Source organism: Micromys minutus (assembly GCF_963924665.1).
Source record: "Micromys minutus genome assembly, chromosome: 5".
NCBI classification, from domain to species: Eukaryota; Metazoa; Chordata; class Mammalia; order Rodentia; family Muridae; genus Micromys; species Micromys minutus.
Genome location: NC_137974.1, coordinates 50285497 through 50302522, shown reverse-complemented (window position 1 = coordinate 50302522; position 17026 = coordinate 50285497). Strand labels below are relative to the sequence as shown.

Sequence of the window (17026 nt, the reverse complement as noted above, 5' to 3'; positions counted from 1 at the left end):
CAGTATTCCAATGACAAACATCCCTTCCTTTGTACCAGGTTTTAAAGAATGATGGAGACCTGTTTTAGAGTCCATATGGCCTCGAAATAAACATCCCTATTAGCTATTACTACTATCACTGAAAAACTCACTTGAAAGATGCTTGGCAACTATTTTCCAATTGGCCTTTTTGTTTTCTTGTACTGTGTTTAGCATTTCTTTAACTATTTGCACAGCAGTCTTATCTTTTTGCATCTTTAAGTGTATTTCATGAGTCAAGTCCTTATTTCTTTTTTAATATTTGGCTGAAGCAAGCCTCAGCATTCCATCTTCATAAAGCAGCATCCACGACCCAGCGAGTCTTTTCTACTTTTTTCTCCTCTGGATCGTGCTTTTGGAGATGTGGTTTTTACATCACTTAATGTAAGTCCATTTGGGTTTTCTTATGCTATTTTTAGTCTCATGCTTTTGAATTGTAGCTACAGCCATTTCACCACTGCTTACCTGTGACTGTCATAAAAATAAACCAAAAGATACTTTACATTACTATAAACAAATATCCAGTAATAAACACACATTTAGTTTTGCAATGCCAAACCTGTGGTTTCTAAAGACCTTAATATTCTCAAAACATGTATGTAAATCTTGTGACCATTTACATTGTGCGTTAGCTCTGAAGCAAAATCTATAAACTTGGTTTTTTCTACCATCACTTTGCCCAACAGCATCAGAAGCAATCAACCAATTATATTATATTTGTTAGGTTTCATGTTATGTTGTGAAATATCTCAAAGAAGCTAGGTGGGGACTCATACTTTCGCGTCCACATACGTGCTCTGACCTCCACATGTGGACTGTGGGATATATGTGACTGTAGTAATTGTACATTCAAGCACACACACACACACACACACACACACACTTCCTAAAATTTTATATCATCTCTAATCACAGCTTAAAAGTGAACTGTTTTTCATTGTTTTTATTATTCATTAACGTTTTCTATCCTTTTTACACAAGGCTAATTAAATTTAAGTTTATATTAGTTAAAATAAATAAAACTAAAAATCAATTTTATAGTCAGATTAACGCCATTTCAGGAGCTCAGGAGCTCCCTAGGGCAAGTACTTACTGTCAGACAAGAGAGAGAATCCCTGATTCACAGAAAGTTCTGCATTATAGCCATTAAGGAAATAACCTCAGTGACTTCAAGTTGCTCATGGCAGAGTCTAAATACCTAAAGATTATTAAGGTACATTCCTGCTTTTCCTAGACTCATATGCAGTTGAAGGACATGTAAATGAATAATCACAATAGATGGCAACATTGAGAGTCTACCATATTCATTACACAAGTTTTGTGTTAGTGTCATCACTGGCATTCAGGTGCGTGGATTAAGAAAAAGTATTCTGCCACTGAGCTACCTTCACTGGCTCTCGTTTTTTGTTTTGTTTTTTCTTGTTTTGTAAGGCATTTGAGGTCCTTTCATTCCTGAGATACTCAAATGATACTTTCATATTCTTTCAAGGATAGAATGTTTAAAACTATAAAAACAACAGGATACTAGGATGAGCTGGGACTCTTGAAAGTCATACATTAACCCTACTTATCGTGAATCAATGTTGAGTCCTGTAAATCCATGGATATATAAAATACAAAGGAGAAGTATGAATTTTGATCACAGCTTCCCTCCTGTGACTGGTCCTGAGCTGGAAGACCTTGCAGGTTTGTTTATTGCTTACAAAGCTCACAGAACACAGACATTTACAACCCAAATTCCAATTCCTAGACTTCCAAGAAGATAAGAACATTACATCAACTCTAACGGTATAGTCTACCTATCTGTGCGGTCAACAAACTTTCTGGAAGCATAATTATAGTACAACAGTTTGGTATGTATGGTATCAGTTATTCTCCTGGAGCTGGGGAAGGCTGGGGAAGTATGAGCACAAAAGTCCCTTACCTATCTGTAGAGACAAGTTATAAAGCACAGCCTCCACAGGCAGGTCACATTGATTTCAGGAGTGTATATGTGGGATAAACTAAGGAAATTCTATTTTTCACTCTTGCTGTTGCTATGAACCCAACCCCTGCATCCATAACCCTGACGAAGCAGTGCAAGTGTTCTTGCTCTATGACAAGACTTCCTGAAAATGGGTATATTCAAATGAAAGGGGTAGTTTTACAGGGCTTACTCATAACAAGATCTTTTTCATGCTCTTCCTGGAACTGGTCAACTGTTGGATGTTTCCAGACCCTCTAATCTCTAGAATAAGAGCTGACAACTACATGTTGTAACATTTAGATGAACTGAGAAGCTTGCTTTCTCTAAAAATAAAAGTGCTAGAAATAAGAAATAAAAATAAACCATGTAAAAGTCATTTTCTCTTTTGATAGAGTCTTAGTTATACTACAGTTTGAATTCTTAAAGCTGCATCTTTAGAATAAATTATGCTAAGACTGATTTAATGGTGGTCCCTAAGATATATGCCTATATTCTTATCTATAAGAATAAGAAACAATATAAGAAACTTGGAAGTACGTGGAAGAAAGACACAGGCACAGAGGAGCAGTGTGTAAAGATGAAGGCCAAAGATGGAAAGACCCAATACAATCTAAGGGACATTTGGAGCCACCAGGTTCTGAAAGGCAAGCAACCATACTTCTTTAGATTCAAGGATGACAATGACAATCTTACCAAAATGACTCATGTTAATCCTCTTTAAAACTTGGAGAAAATAAATTTCTAGTTGTTAATACTATCAAATCTGAAGTAATTTGCTATAAGAGCTGTAAAAAAAAAAAAGGAACACAAATACTGTTAAATATTATTGCTTCCTATGAATTAAAAACATTGGTTAAAGGATGTAGGCACTGTTGACCAGTTTCTTGCATCTATTAATTTTTGGTCTAACACTAAACGAATATTCAACAAAATGTTTGACAGTTATTTATTTTATTTTATTTTTGGCTATTCCAGATTTTAGAGAACTCTTGGCCTTGTTTCATTCTTATGTTGAAAGCAATGCTATTTCTTAACTGTCACTAAAGTGAGAAAGAATGAAAGGGAGGCTTTCTCTTCAAAAGAGTCTGAGACTTTTATGTATGTTGAATGTTTCTAACCATGGGAACAGTTTGACATTTGACACCTGGAATATTTTTTTAAAAATTCATTGTATGATTCTATATTCTCACACTTTAACACAAGACAAAACATACAGGAAGGGAGAACATCCTATTAACCTTCAGGAAATAGGAGACATGGTCTTCTCCATGCATTTAAATTGGCTTCTACATATTTTTACACAATTCTAAGGGCTGCGGTAAGAAATAAAAATGACACCGTTCTGTTATAATCATAGCGTTACAAGCAAAAAATTCTTTGTAGTGGCTGCAGGTACAATTAAACAGTTCTTTCAATTTATTCTTACGATGTTCTAGTACAGTTCAACAATATTTGTGAATTCTTGGTAGCTGGAGATCTAGTGTCAAATAATTTCCCTCCAAACCACTCCAAAGCTCTGGTAGGGAGCTCTGCCTCATGGACATTTGCATTAGGAGTCCAGGTTCGAAGCATTAATTAACTCATGCTTCTCACTTGCTGATAAAACCTCCGGATTCTGCTGCTCCTGCATTGAACACAGAAGTGAAATGGTACTAGAATAGCTATAGGTAAAAATGTTTGCAGGAGTGGAGAAAAACAGAGGCGACATTTGCTTCCTACCATGTAATAGCTAGTCGGTCTTTAATCTGTAGAGATTAGCCTATTATATTTTCATTTCTCTCTTAGGATCCAGCTCAACCTGGGGTAGTAACATAGCATCTCCTAACAGGATAGCTTTGCCAGTAGCATTTTAATGTGATGGGGCATGAGGTTTTTGGAGAGCACTAGATAATGCTCTTGATGACCAAGATGAGTACAAGAGAGATTGATTGTGATGCTAAAGTGTGACACAAGAAAAAGAAGCATTTCTACCATTTCTCTGAAAATGTGTTCTTGCAAAACTTGAAGAAACAGTCATAGGAGTGAACAGGATCCAGCTAAAGGTAGCATATTTTCACCAAACCGCTTTATTCTAGACACCAAAATATGGCCGTGAAGCATTTTAGGTGGCTTCCAGCTAGCGACACTGCTGCTGCTCTTGGTATCATTTGCAGCTCCCTCAGGCTGGCCACGGGCACGTATCTGGCTGACTCACAAATGTCAGTATTTCATCTGTGAGCCTAAGGACCTTCTCTCATCATTGTCCTTTCCTCAGCCAACAGTCAGCAGCGCTAGAAACAGAGCTACAGGAAATAATTCAGAAATAGCTCACATTCTTCAAATTCTCAGCTAGCCCAGGCTAGCTCCTGCTTCACAATATTCCTTTTCACAGACCATTCTGAGGTTTCCTGTTACATTCACTTTCTTCGCAATTCTTGTGATCATCTCTAAAGGGAAAAAAAAAACAAAAACAAAAACAAAACAACAAAAACAAAAACAAAACAAAAAAAAACAAAAACAAAAACACATTTCTCAAAATCTGCTTCTTAGAAAACCAAAAGCAAAGTGTTTGGCAAAGTTTCTTGTAATCAGAGATTCTGCTTAAATAACTACTTTGGCTCTTTCTGTCTCCAGCCGCCATAGGGAGAGGAGCCGCCGCCGTGTCCGCGCATCTGCAATGGATGGTCGTTCGGAACTGCTCCAGTTTCTTGACCAAGCGGAATAAGCAGACATACAGCACAGAGCCCAATAATCTGAAGGCCCCAAACTCCGTCCGCTACAACGGGCTAATTCAGAGCAAGACCGGTGGAGTGGAGCCCGCGGCTGGCGGCAAAGGGGTCGTGATAGTTATGAAACGCAGATCTGGTCAGCGAAAACCTGCCACTTCTTACGTGAGGACCGCCATCAACAAGAATGCTCGGCCACCCTCAGCAGCATCAGGCACCCGATCCGAAAGAACAAGTACCGCCTTGATCTGCGAATGGCGGCCATCCGCAGGGCCGGTGCCATCCTTCGAAGCCGGAAGCCTGTGGTGGTGAAGAGGAAACAGACCTGATCCACCAAGAGCTTCTGAGCCCCACACCCCAGAAACAAAAGAGTCCACTGACTTATTCAACTGCACACACACACACACACACACACACACACACACACACACACACAATGACTACTTTGTATATCTAAAGGCTTGCGTGCTCTGTCAGAGCACTAGCTCAATCTCTTAATAGTGATGACACGTGATAAACATATACTTTAGATACATATTTTCTGTCTTGGTTCGTGGTGTTTAACCTAAGTAAACTCTTTTTAATGTGAAAAGAATTCCAGGGTGCCAGCCTGGAATTCAGAAGAAGCCTGAGGGAGCATTTAAAACTCCACACTAAAGGAGAAACAATAGGTGTTTTTATCTTATCTGCCAATATCAGGAGCTACCCCTACACCATTGAGATACCCTCAATAAAGTCATAGCAAAACACTGAATTTATATGACTTAAATTTTCTACTCAGAATAGGAAGAGTTTTTAAAAAATGTCCGTCATATAAAAAACAAAACCTTCCAAACTAAAGGAGGAAAGGTACTAACACCAAGATTATCCTGATAGTAAGATTGCCTGAGAAAGGGCCTTTCTAAGAATACTTTTCCGGAGGACGCCACGAAGGCTCATTTGGTAAAGTGCTTGTCACAGAAGCATGAGAACCAAAGTGTCATCCCCAGCACCATGTTCTTGTAGTAGTTCAGTAATTCCAGCACTGAAGATGCAGAGACAGGAAAATCCCGGGGACATGCTGGGCAGGTACTCTAGTCAGCTGCCAAAACCACATTCAGTAGCAAACCATGTCTCAAGTAATAATAATAATAATAATAATAATAATAATAATAATAATAATAATAATAACAATAATGATGATGATGATGATGATGATAATGATGATGATGATGATGATGATGATAATAATAATAATATAAATATAATAACAATAACAAAAACAATAATAATAACAATTAAAGAGAAATCGAGAAAGAATAGGAAGAGTTCCAGTGTTAACCTCTGTCCTCTACACACGTGCCCACACACAAACACACAAGAATTACTCATAACCAGTAATGAAATGTAAAAGCAACATATCTAAAGGAAATCAAGAAATGACATCAAGTGATGGTACAGTTGAGAAGGCTAGACCTAAATGCACATAACATGCCTCTCAAAACAGCTAAATGACATGATCAAGAGTTGAATATAGACAGATGAAAATGATCATTTTACATATGAAGGCCACTGATTTTTGTGTACTAATTTTGTATCCTATTAACTTATTCAAGTGTCAACTGGTTAGCGAAGTTTTCTGATAGATTTTTGAGGGACTTTCATGCATAAAATTATATCAAATCCAAAAAAACCTTGACTTCTTCCCTTTTTATTTGTATCCCCTTGTCTTATTAGTATAACCAAGACGGTAAGCACTTAAGGAAATAGATATGTAGAGAGGAGGTAAAGTTTCCTTGCTCCTGATTTTAATGGCATTGCTTTGAGTGTCTTCTCATTTAAGTGTACACAGGCTCCTACTTATAACTAAGAAACTTGTGGAAATTTCCACACACTTCCAAAGGAAAAATCAGTTTTCTCCAATGGAACCTCATCAGACATAATAGCCACACTTGAGGATGAGTCCCAATAGTAGATGACCAAAACAAAATAATTCAATAGCATATTTTGTAGACTTTTTTGTCTCATATTGCTTTGTTTGGGCCCTTTTTTGTTTTGTTTTGTTGGTCTATTGCTTGTATATTATGCTTTTCAGCTTAGTGATTTGTGGAGAGAGGGGCGGTACATAGAGGTGGGGAAGAGAGGAAGAGAGAGTTTCTGAGCATGTGTGTGTAGTTTTCTTGGTTTTTTTCTTGTTTTATTTTATTTTTATTTTCCCTGTTTTCTAAAGAGAGAAAGAATGAAGTGTGGAGTTGGGTGAGTGGGATATGGGAGAAGTTAATAGAATAGAAAATTATAATTCAAGTCTATTATATAAAAAATTGTTATTATTTTTTATTTTTTATTAATAAAACTATCTGAAGTTAAATGCTATTTAAAATATTTATTAAATATCAAAATATGATCAAATTTTAACTTTATATTATATAATTTATAACATTTATAATTATACATTATAATTTTATATTAGGAGCAGCTTTTTCTCTAATAGAATAGAATAAAATAAAACAATGAATTTGAAGATGAAACAATATAAATAGCCAAATCAAAACATAAATAGCTAACATAAATTTCAAATACAAAAAAAAAAAAAAAAATAGAGGTCCTTCGGGATATGTGGGATTTTTAGGAAAGTATCTCTCATTCATAACATCAGACTCAGAGTCTAAAATTAATAAACATGAGGAAAACATTTAAAAAATAAATAAAAATTTTGTCATTTGATACAAGAACACAAATTTAAAGATAAAGACAGAAGTAATGACCTTAACCCAGAAGAGTTTTGTGGTGGTTCGAATGTACTTGGCCCAGGAATCGCATTATTAGGAGGTGTGGATTTTTTGGGGTACGGGTGGCCTTATTGAAGGAAGTATGTCACTCTGGGGTTGGGAAATGAGACCCTCCTCCTAACTACATATTAGCTAGTCTTCTTCTAGTGGCCCTCAGATGAAGATGTCTATCTCTCAGCTCCTGCTGGATCATGCCTGCCTGGACTCTGCCATGCTCCTGTCTTGATGATAATGAACCAACTGAAGCTCTAAACCTGTAAGCCAGCCCCTATAATTTTCACCCTTATAAGGGTTGCATTGGTCATGGAGTCTGTTCAAAGCAGTAAAAACCTAACAATGACAAGATTCATAATAAAATATATTATAGCCAAACTTCTGAACACAAAGTTTCCATAGTCTAAAGCAGTCGCAACAATATTAAAAGATCAAAGTTCAAAGTTTCCTCTGAGATTCATCCACCACTTAACTAATACCCACAGCAAGAGAAACCAGTTGGGCAAACTCCAAACTCTTCATCTCCATATTTGATATCAAAGCAACTTCTTTTTCATCTGAACACAACGAAAGTCTTAGAGGCTGACAGAAAGCAATGAAACAAATCAGATAAAATGTAATTTAAATTGCAAAAAAGTTTTTTTAATTTAATATTTTTGCAAAATTTTAAACAGGTATACAATGTAATTTGATCATATACAATCCAAAATTTTCTTTCTTCAACTTCCCCAATACTCCTTCTAGCCTTCCCTGTCTCATTTTCATGTCTCTTTTTTTTTTTTTAATCTAATTTTAGTTTTTGATGACCAAGTAAGTCCAGCTATCATTGTTCATATATGCACAGGTGTAGAAAATTCCCTGGAGCACATGAAATCTACCAGTGACCACACTCTCATAAGGAACTACTGTCTTGTTCCCAGCACATATCCACTATTAATACTTCCCCAGTAAGGAATAGGGCCTAGAGATCTATGTTGGGTGTTTTGACTGGCATGGTCTTGTACAGGTCTTGTGCTGGTAAGCACACTGTGTGAGGTAAGACTGTGATAGCAATGTCAACTCGAGAAGACAGCACTCAACAGTACTCTCACTCCTCTTTCACTCTCTTGCACTCCTTCAGCCTCTCTCCCATGGTGTTTCCTGAGGCTTGGTGTTGGTGATTGTGGAATAAGTATGTATGTCCCATTTAAGGATGAGCATGTAGTCTCAGCACCTTGATCATTTGACACTCAGCTATCAGCTGAAGAAAGAAGCTTCCGGGAAGATGAGTGCTGACAATGAGTATTTATAAGGCACACTGACAGCATGGCTCTTAGGTAACATTAAAGTAACAGTTCTATCCTGGGGCCTATCTAAACTCAGAAGCCATGAACTTCCACCCACATTATAGCACCAGGCATCCAATTTCCTGAGACATCTACTGCAGTAGATCAATATCTCTTTAAAGACCCACTTCTGATAATGTGCTTAACTGTGAAAAACCAGAAGTTTCATTCTTATCTTTGAAAGCAAACATGTCTGTCTGTTATGACCACAATAATTCTATTTTGAGCTGAAAGTTCTAGCTGTAGCAAAGAGATGAACAGATTATGAGGACTTAGAGAACACTGCCAACATTTACCAATGTCATGATGATCAACATAGTAAACCAAAAGGTATCCATCAAAACTCCTAAAATAAGTAAATTCAATAAGAGTATAAGATCCAAGATAAGTATGCATAAATTCATTTTATTTTTATATTACACCAAGGAACATACTGAAACCCATATTTTTAAAAGGAAATTCCTAGGAATAATTCCAGCATCTCCTATATAGAAGCTGCATGTTGGAAATTAGAAAATACCACTGAAAACAGTTTAAGCTATATCCTTAAGAAGTAAATATCTAGTGAAACCATCCACTTTTGCAGGTAGAAATAATGTAGCAAAAATATTAATTCCTTTTAACTTGATATGAATAAACAATCCTATAAATTTCCAGGAATAAGATTCTTAAATGTTATGTGGAAAGACAAAGAAACTTCAGGAAATAACTGACTTTCTTATGAAATTGAAGAACAGAGTAGGAGTTATTACGTCTTAACAGGGTGAGAAGAGTCAGCTTGTCAGACAGCAGTGGTAAAGACTAAATGACTGTAGGGCTGCAAAGAAAATACAAAATGATGGTGTTTCTTCCAGAGTCCTGGAATTGATTCACAGCACCCACACGATGCCTCACAACTGGTTGTAACTCCAGTTTCCTGGAATTGTGGTGCACAGACATGTAGGTTAAGTCAAAATTCATACACATAAAATACATTTAAAAAAGATCCTTACCTTTAACTTTAGATCTAACCCAAAATGAATTTAATGTAAACTATATAGTAATGATTAAACTTGGTGCTGGAGAGCTAGTCTAATCCTTAAGAGCATTTGTTCTTGCAGAGGACCGAGGCGATCTTCATCAGGCAGTTTGCAGTCTCTGAAACTGTAGAAATCTGACGTGCTCTTCTGACTTCTGCAAGCACCCTCACTCGCATGGAACTACCCACATATAAGCACATCCACAAAAATGTAATTAAGATGAACTAAAATTTTTAAAACATAGTGAATATATTACTATCCTGTTATTTCTGCTTTATGTTTGAAGTTCTTCACAGTGTATTTAATTTGTAATAATCAAATGATACTGTTAACATTTTTCATTTTCAGCTATTGGTTTTATCAGTCCTGAAAGAAATTTTAGTTACTACATCAAATAGACAAACTACAGATTTCATTTGTATATTTTTAATTGGATCGTTGAATGCTTTCATGGTGTTTGATCTTTTAATTTTCTAGTAAAAAACAAAAACTCGTTTCACTGTAGCATTGCTATGTGCATGTATGGATCAGTATACTTTCCTTATATTCAGAGTCCATCACCCCACTCCCATGCACACTGGTAAACTCTTCCTCTTGTAAGTACACACCTCTTCTGATTTAGTGTCATGTACATTCCATTACCTCTCTTCTCTAGACCTTTTTAGTTGCTCTCTTGGTGTCTTTTTCATAGTGTGTGTGTGTGTATGTGTGTGTGTCTGTGTGTGCATGCGTGCAATCTTCAGCCTAGGTTTTGCTAGAGAAAAAGTGATATTTGTCTGCTGAATCCTGTCACTACCGTCTCCGACCAGCAGAAAAAGAGTGATGACACAGTGTTCTTCTCAAAGCGGTTTATTCAGGAAACTTACAAGAAGCCAGTGAAAATCTTTCTGTCTCCCCTATGCCCCCAAGTGCAGTTCCTTTTATCCTCTCTCACCTCCACCTCCTCAGTTCAGGTTGCACGGCTGCAGTTCATAGGTCCGCGTCATCTGGCCTGATCTCTCGTCATTGGTGCGCCTGCGAAGAAGCTTGCACGGTGGGAGTGGCTAATCTGGGGGGGGCAGGAGGAAGTCAGGTGTTAGTTACAAGACTTGGGACTGCCGCCACACCCGCTGTCCACAGAATCCGACTTATTTCATGTAACATAATACTCCCAGATTCTATTAACTTTCCTTCAAACATCTTGCCTTCATTTTTTTACACTTGAATAAAATTTCATTATGAATATATGCTATCATCTCTCACTTTGGCTTTCTGTTGACTGACATCTATACTGTTTCCATAAATTGGCTATGATGAGAAACACACAAGAACAATGAACAATTATTTATGTGGTATACCTAGATCATATTGAAGTTCTACTTTTAAATTTCATGACCCTACACATTGATATCCACAGGGGCTACGTCTGTTTACACTCCCACTAGCAGTGTGAGAGTTTAGCTTTTCCCACAACCCAGCCTGCATTTGTTTATTGCTGTCCTCAAGATGGATATTCTAACTTAGGTGAAAAAGAATCTCCAGGAAATTTTAATTTGCAAATTCCCTGATGGCTGCAAATGCTGAATACTTTTCAAAAATGTTTTGGTTATTTATATAGATCCTCTGAATTTTTTTAGAATCTATTTTAGAAGTCACTTTTTAAAATCACTAATTATTTTAAATTCTGCCCTTTCTTTCTTTTGGTTAAATCATCAATGTTTGCTAGTCCTTTCTTCCCAAATAAATTTCTGATTTATATATTGCTTTTTGTGTTTCTATTTTACCAATTTTGATCTCAATGTATATTATTCTTTTCATCTACTGCTTTGAAGTTTACTTTGTTATGTTTCTAAGCTCTTGAAGTGTATCCTTTGATTTATCTGAGACCTTGGATTTGTTGCTGTAGTTGAGACCATGTCTCCTATGTCCCAATCTAGCTTAGTGAGTTAGTGCACATTTTTATTGATGAATTGAAGTTATTTATATTTAAGTTTATTATTAAGATATTTAATAACTACTATATTTTTTTTATTTTTGTGTTGTGTTATTTGACATTATTTTTGAGGAGGCATCATCCAATAGGTACACATCACATATAAGGAACTGACAACAGCCCAAAGCACAAATACTGCCACAGGTCAACTTGGCAAATCAATAAGTTTTTCAAGATGATGAATGAATGGTTTCCTGTATAAATCAAATCGTCTTAAAGACAGATGGATTACCGAAGCCCACATGAGCACAGATGATAGTTGTTAAATGTTAGACACACAGAGCACACTGTAACTATTCTATAACTTATCAAGTTAGAGAATGTCCTGCCCGTGTACTTCAGTTCATCTTCTAAGCATTATCCAAGCACTGGGGCCAGCCTCTGCTTGTTCTAGGAAGATTAACAGACCAACCTAAGACATTTTTAAGGCAAGTCAGTTTGACCCAGCCTGTCTCTTAGTTTTTTTAGACCATCTCATAGTTTTTAGAAATTCTTGGCAACTTAAGCATTTTTTCTTTTTTTCTTTTTTCTTGGATATTTTGTACATTTAAACAGTGGTATGGAGTAATTGTATAGAAAATTGTCCATTTCATACAGATTTTCCAGTTTTGTTTGATAAGGGCTTTTGTAGTAGCATCTGATGACTTTTTTAATTTCCTCAGTTTCTGTTCTTATGCCTCCTTTTCATTTCTGGTTTTGTTAATTTGGACTATCTCTGTGCCCTCTGGTTAGTCTGCCTAAGGGTTTATCTTTCTTGTTGATTTTCTAAAAGAACTAGCTCCTGGATTTGTTGATTTCTATATAGTTCTTTTTGTTTCTATTTGTTGATTTTAGCCCGAAGTTTGATTATTTCATGTCATCTACTCCTCTTGAGTGTATTTGCTTCTTTTGGTTCTAGAGCTTTCATGTGTGCTATCAAGGGGTTAGTATGTCCACTCTCCAGTTTCTTCTTGGAGGCACTCAGATCTATGAGTTTTCCTCTTAGCAATACTTTCATTGTATCCCATACATTTGGGTATGTTGTACCTTCATTTTCATTGAATTCTAATAAGTCTTTAAGTTCTTTCTTAATGTCTTTCTTTACCATGTTACCATTGAGCGGAGCTTTGTTCAGCTTCCATGTGTATGTGGGTTTTCTGTTGGTTTTTTTTGTTTGTTTGTTTGTTTGTTTGTTTGTTATTGAAGACTATCCTTTTCAGTGGTGATGTGATAGAATGCATGGAATTATTTCAGTTGTCTTGTGTCGGTTGAGTCCTGTTTTGTGACCAGTTATATGGCCAGTTTTGGAGAAGGTACTGTGAGGTGTTGAGAAGAACGTATATTCTTTTGTTTTAGGATGAACACGAATATCAACCAGACAGGGCTCCCAGGTGACTGGTGCTGGTGGGGATCATGACTGACTGACCATTGCTATGTGCATGTATGGGTTCAGATTGCTGGTCTTCTGCCACCACCGTGCCACCTTGCTCTGGGTGATTGCTGCCAGTTGGTGACCATGATTACACCAGCTGCCATCACTATAGCACCTGGACTAGTACTGCAGACATAGATGCCCACTGCCTCAACCCCCACACACACTGTGGAAGTCACAGATGTCCACCATGTGAGCTGCTGCTGTCACCACCAGGATATATGGACTTCCGCAACTGCGGACCACCACATAACTAGCTTCTGCCATGTAAGTTACTCAGTCAAATGGGTCTACACCAACCATACAGTTTTACATTTCCTGTTATCAGACCCCTAAAATTCTCACACAAACATTGGCATATTGGTCAGGCTTTTCCTCCAGTCAGCAGGGAAGACCCAAATAGGCCTGGCCAGCTTATATGGGCTAAATGGTTAGCCTTTCACAGACACAGTCCTTATGATCAACCTCCTAGCTGAAGTACAAGACAGGACTTGTATCTGTTATCCCTTCTAAATATTATGATCTTTTTGCTTGTTTTCCCTTTGACCAGACAAAAGATGTTTGTAATACCACTGCCAAAGTAGCTCCCTTGCTCTTTACAGTCATCGAGAGATAAGATCGTGGGCTCCCTCATGGTCATATCACAGACCTCGGCAATGATAGCAAGCTGAAGTAGGACTATAGATCCAGACAAGGCCTTCAGAAGCAATCTATAATGTGGATGTCAACATGGTCTCTTGTGGCAGCACAGGCCACTCACTTCAACAATGGAAGCGCACTTCTTGTGGAAGCCCAGCTGGAGACACCAGCATGGTTTCAGGCCGTAGCCTGAATCATCCAAATAGTCTTCAGTTGTTAACGTGACCAGATCCCAGCTGCATCAAAACGATTGACCCCCAGCAGTATAACAAAAGTCCTTGAAGAAGGTCCAATCCAGAAAGTGACCTGTACTTTTCAGCCTCTATGATTACCCAGAGACAAGGTAATCCTAATCCTGAGGTTGTGAGGCATATTCAAGAGCAGAGTCTGTGGAATTCCATCCCATGAATTTCACCAGGCAAGACCCTTTCTACTGTTCTCTTCAGCCTGCTTTCAAACCTGTTACTACCTTTCCACAGAGCAAAGGCAGCTCTACTTTTCCATTTTCCACACCTCTTCATTATACATTTGATCATCAAACTAGAGCCTACCTGCCTGTACATCTGAATGAGGAAGGAAGCAGGAGCCACCTCTGGCTGGTTCAGCATTTATTAATTAGAGTTTCAAAGAGAAAGATTGGCAATTTGGTACGTTTATACAAGATGCTAAGTATAACTATGAATAGGAACACATAACTAGATCATGTTTATGTGGTATTATTTTTAGGAGACCAACCTGGTCATCAAGAAAAATGGAAGGAAAATTAGTGGTAAAGAGGTAAGGATATGTAGCATAAGGTAAGAATCTCAAACAAAATGGAGAAGGGAAGGTTTTTTTGTTTGTTTGTTTGTTTTTAATTGTATAGATTTAAGACTTTAAGGATATAATGGTATTAGGGAGGAAGAAACTTTGCCTGTTCTTTAGATCTTGGTTTCCCAGTTTATACACCTTGGTGGAAGCAATGCAGTTTGCCAAGCTCCCATGAGTCATTCTTAGGACCCTTTTCATGACTGTTAGATGAGAGCCAAAACTTAAAGCCCGATTTTTTTTTCTCTGAGCCTACTCTTAAATCATACCTCTGTTAAACACTGCTGATATCCATGCCTGATTCCCTCTTCTGTTAAATGCTAACCCATACATGCCACTAATGGCTTCTTGCTCTGCTCCTCTTAGAGGACTAAGGACCCAAGTTTATCATTCTATGCTTTTTGTCAGATCTTCTTTTCCATTTAAGACTCTTGAAATCAAACACATTGCTTTCATGCTAAACAAATGTGGCAATATTTCTAAGCTGAGTACACAGAGTAATTGTGACAGTATATCTTCCCTCAGCATTACAACACTGCCCATTCAATACACACATAGGAACCATTGTGGAAGCATCAAGTTGAGACAAGACTTTGATCCCAGTTAAAACTCAAGGAGCTTTAAAGTTCACAACAGGCACTGGTATCTTGGAAAAAGGTCATCTTAGAAAATCTTGGTTGGTGTCTTGTTGATGGGTCTTAGAGTGGACAAATTCACATTGAGAAGACCTTCTCTTTATGTGATGAATTACAGAAAACATTGCTAAGAAGAAAGCAGATGAAGAAAGCTAGCTTTTACCAGCTGGGTCAGTTGAAGCAAAGCACACTGTATGCCTGGGTGGAAAGTACATGATCTATGAGAAGCAGAGTTCATAGGGATAATTTTGTCAATAATAGGTAGGCATCTTCGCCTGTACTGATGCTAGCAAGAAAATAGAGACCAAAGAATTCATGTCAGTATACTTTAGAGGTATAGATGTCTGCACCTGGGTTCTAGAAATGGTTTAGTGGTTAAGAGTGTTGCTGCTCTTGAACAGGACCTAATTTTGCTTTCCAGAATTCACATTGACTGACTCACAACCTCCTGTTCAATCTCAAGGGGATCCAAGAACAATGCACTTGTGCATGAATCCACAGTGACACACATATTTAAACATAATTAAAACAAATTTTTTTAAAAGTATTAATTTCCTTACAATGCTTAATACCAGTGAGAGTCTATTCTCAATGCCTCTTGCATCTTCCTCCCTTATGATGTCCTGTGATCGGCTATAGTGTGTTTTGCTGTATTACCGTCTACCTTCCATGGTCAACCTTTAAAATACTACTAGTTCCTCCTCGTTTTCTTGTCTTTCCTACGGCTGCTATTACCAACTGACCTTGTCATAGAAGTTATATTTAGTAACTTATTCTGTGTCACACACACACACACACACACACACACACACACAAAACCATTAAGCCCACAGGTCTACAGATTTCTGATTACATTTCCATCATTTTAGATGATTATATATTTTCAACTAGAGCAAGTCCTAGCATAGAGAAAACATTCAATTACATATTTAGTGTAACCACTATGCTATTAATGCAACCACAAACAGCTACTGTGGACCACGGTGGTATACTTAAAAAGGGCTTTGAGGTATCAGTTATTTGTTTTGTCTCAGGCATATAAACAAAAGGTGGTAAGATTCTACACTCAGAGAAGTAAAGGGGGTTGGGGAGGAAGAGGAAAGGAGAGCTGGTTGGGTGGTAAGGGAATGAGTACAAGATCTGGAGGGATGTGATGACAGGAAGAAGGAAGATCTAAAGTCCACATGAGTGGCAATGGCAAGGTCTTTAACGAAGCACTAAAGGTTTGTTTTTTTAAGAAACAAGACAGTTGGAGTGATGGTATTTTGGACAGCCAGGGATTCACAAGATACTAGAAGGAGTGAGCTGCCATGTATATTGGTTCTCCAACTTGATTATCTCAGCCATCTTTGCCACTCTCAAAATTACCTAGAACCCCAAGCACTTCCATTTTTTAAATATCTATCTATTTTTGCCTTGTTTGAACTTACGACTGGGACATTTGAAACACACATAAATCTTTCAAGATTTGTAGGCTGCCTGAGTTTTATGGTACATGCTTTTGTTTCTAGTTACTTAGGAAGCTGAAAGAGCGTGCCTTACTGGATAATTTAGAAAGATCATGTCTTAAATATCTGTAAATCCCTGAGTTTTCAGTATCATAATATGTAATAATAATACTATGATTATTTTATATTTCCTCCAAATATTTTAAGTGTAAATTAAGTGTTTCAGAACTTTAGCCATGTGAATTATGTCACTTTATATTTTTTTACAGTCATCTTCATAACTAGGTTTTAAAACATGTGTAGACTTTAATGGCTGCTT

The 17026-nt window shown here is 37.3% G+C and overlaps 1 pseudogene across 1 annotated transcript; it reads left to right on the top strand.

The window, feature by feature from the left end:
- The first annotated feature begins 4587 nt into the window (after positions 1–4587).
- LOC308421127 (large ribosomal subunit protein eL28-like) lies at positions 4588–5018 on the top strand (annotated as a pseudogene). The gene has a single exon. The product of its transcript is annotated as a large ribosomal subunit protein eL28-like (transcript).
- The last annotated feature ends 12008 nt before the right edge of the window (positions 5019–17026 follow it).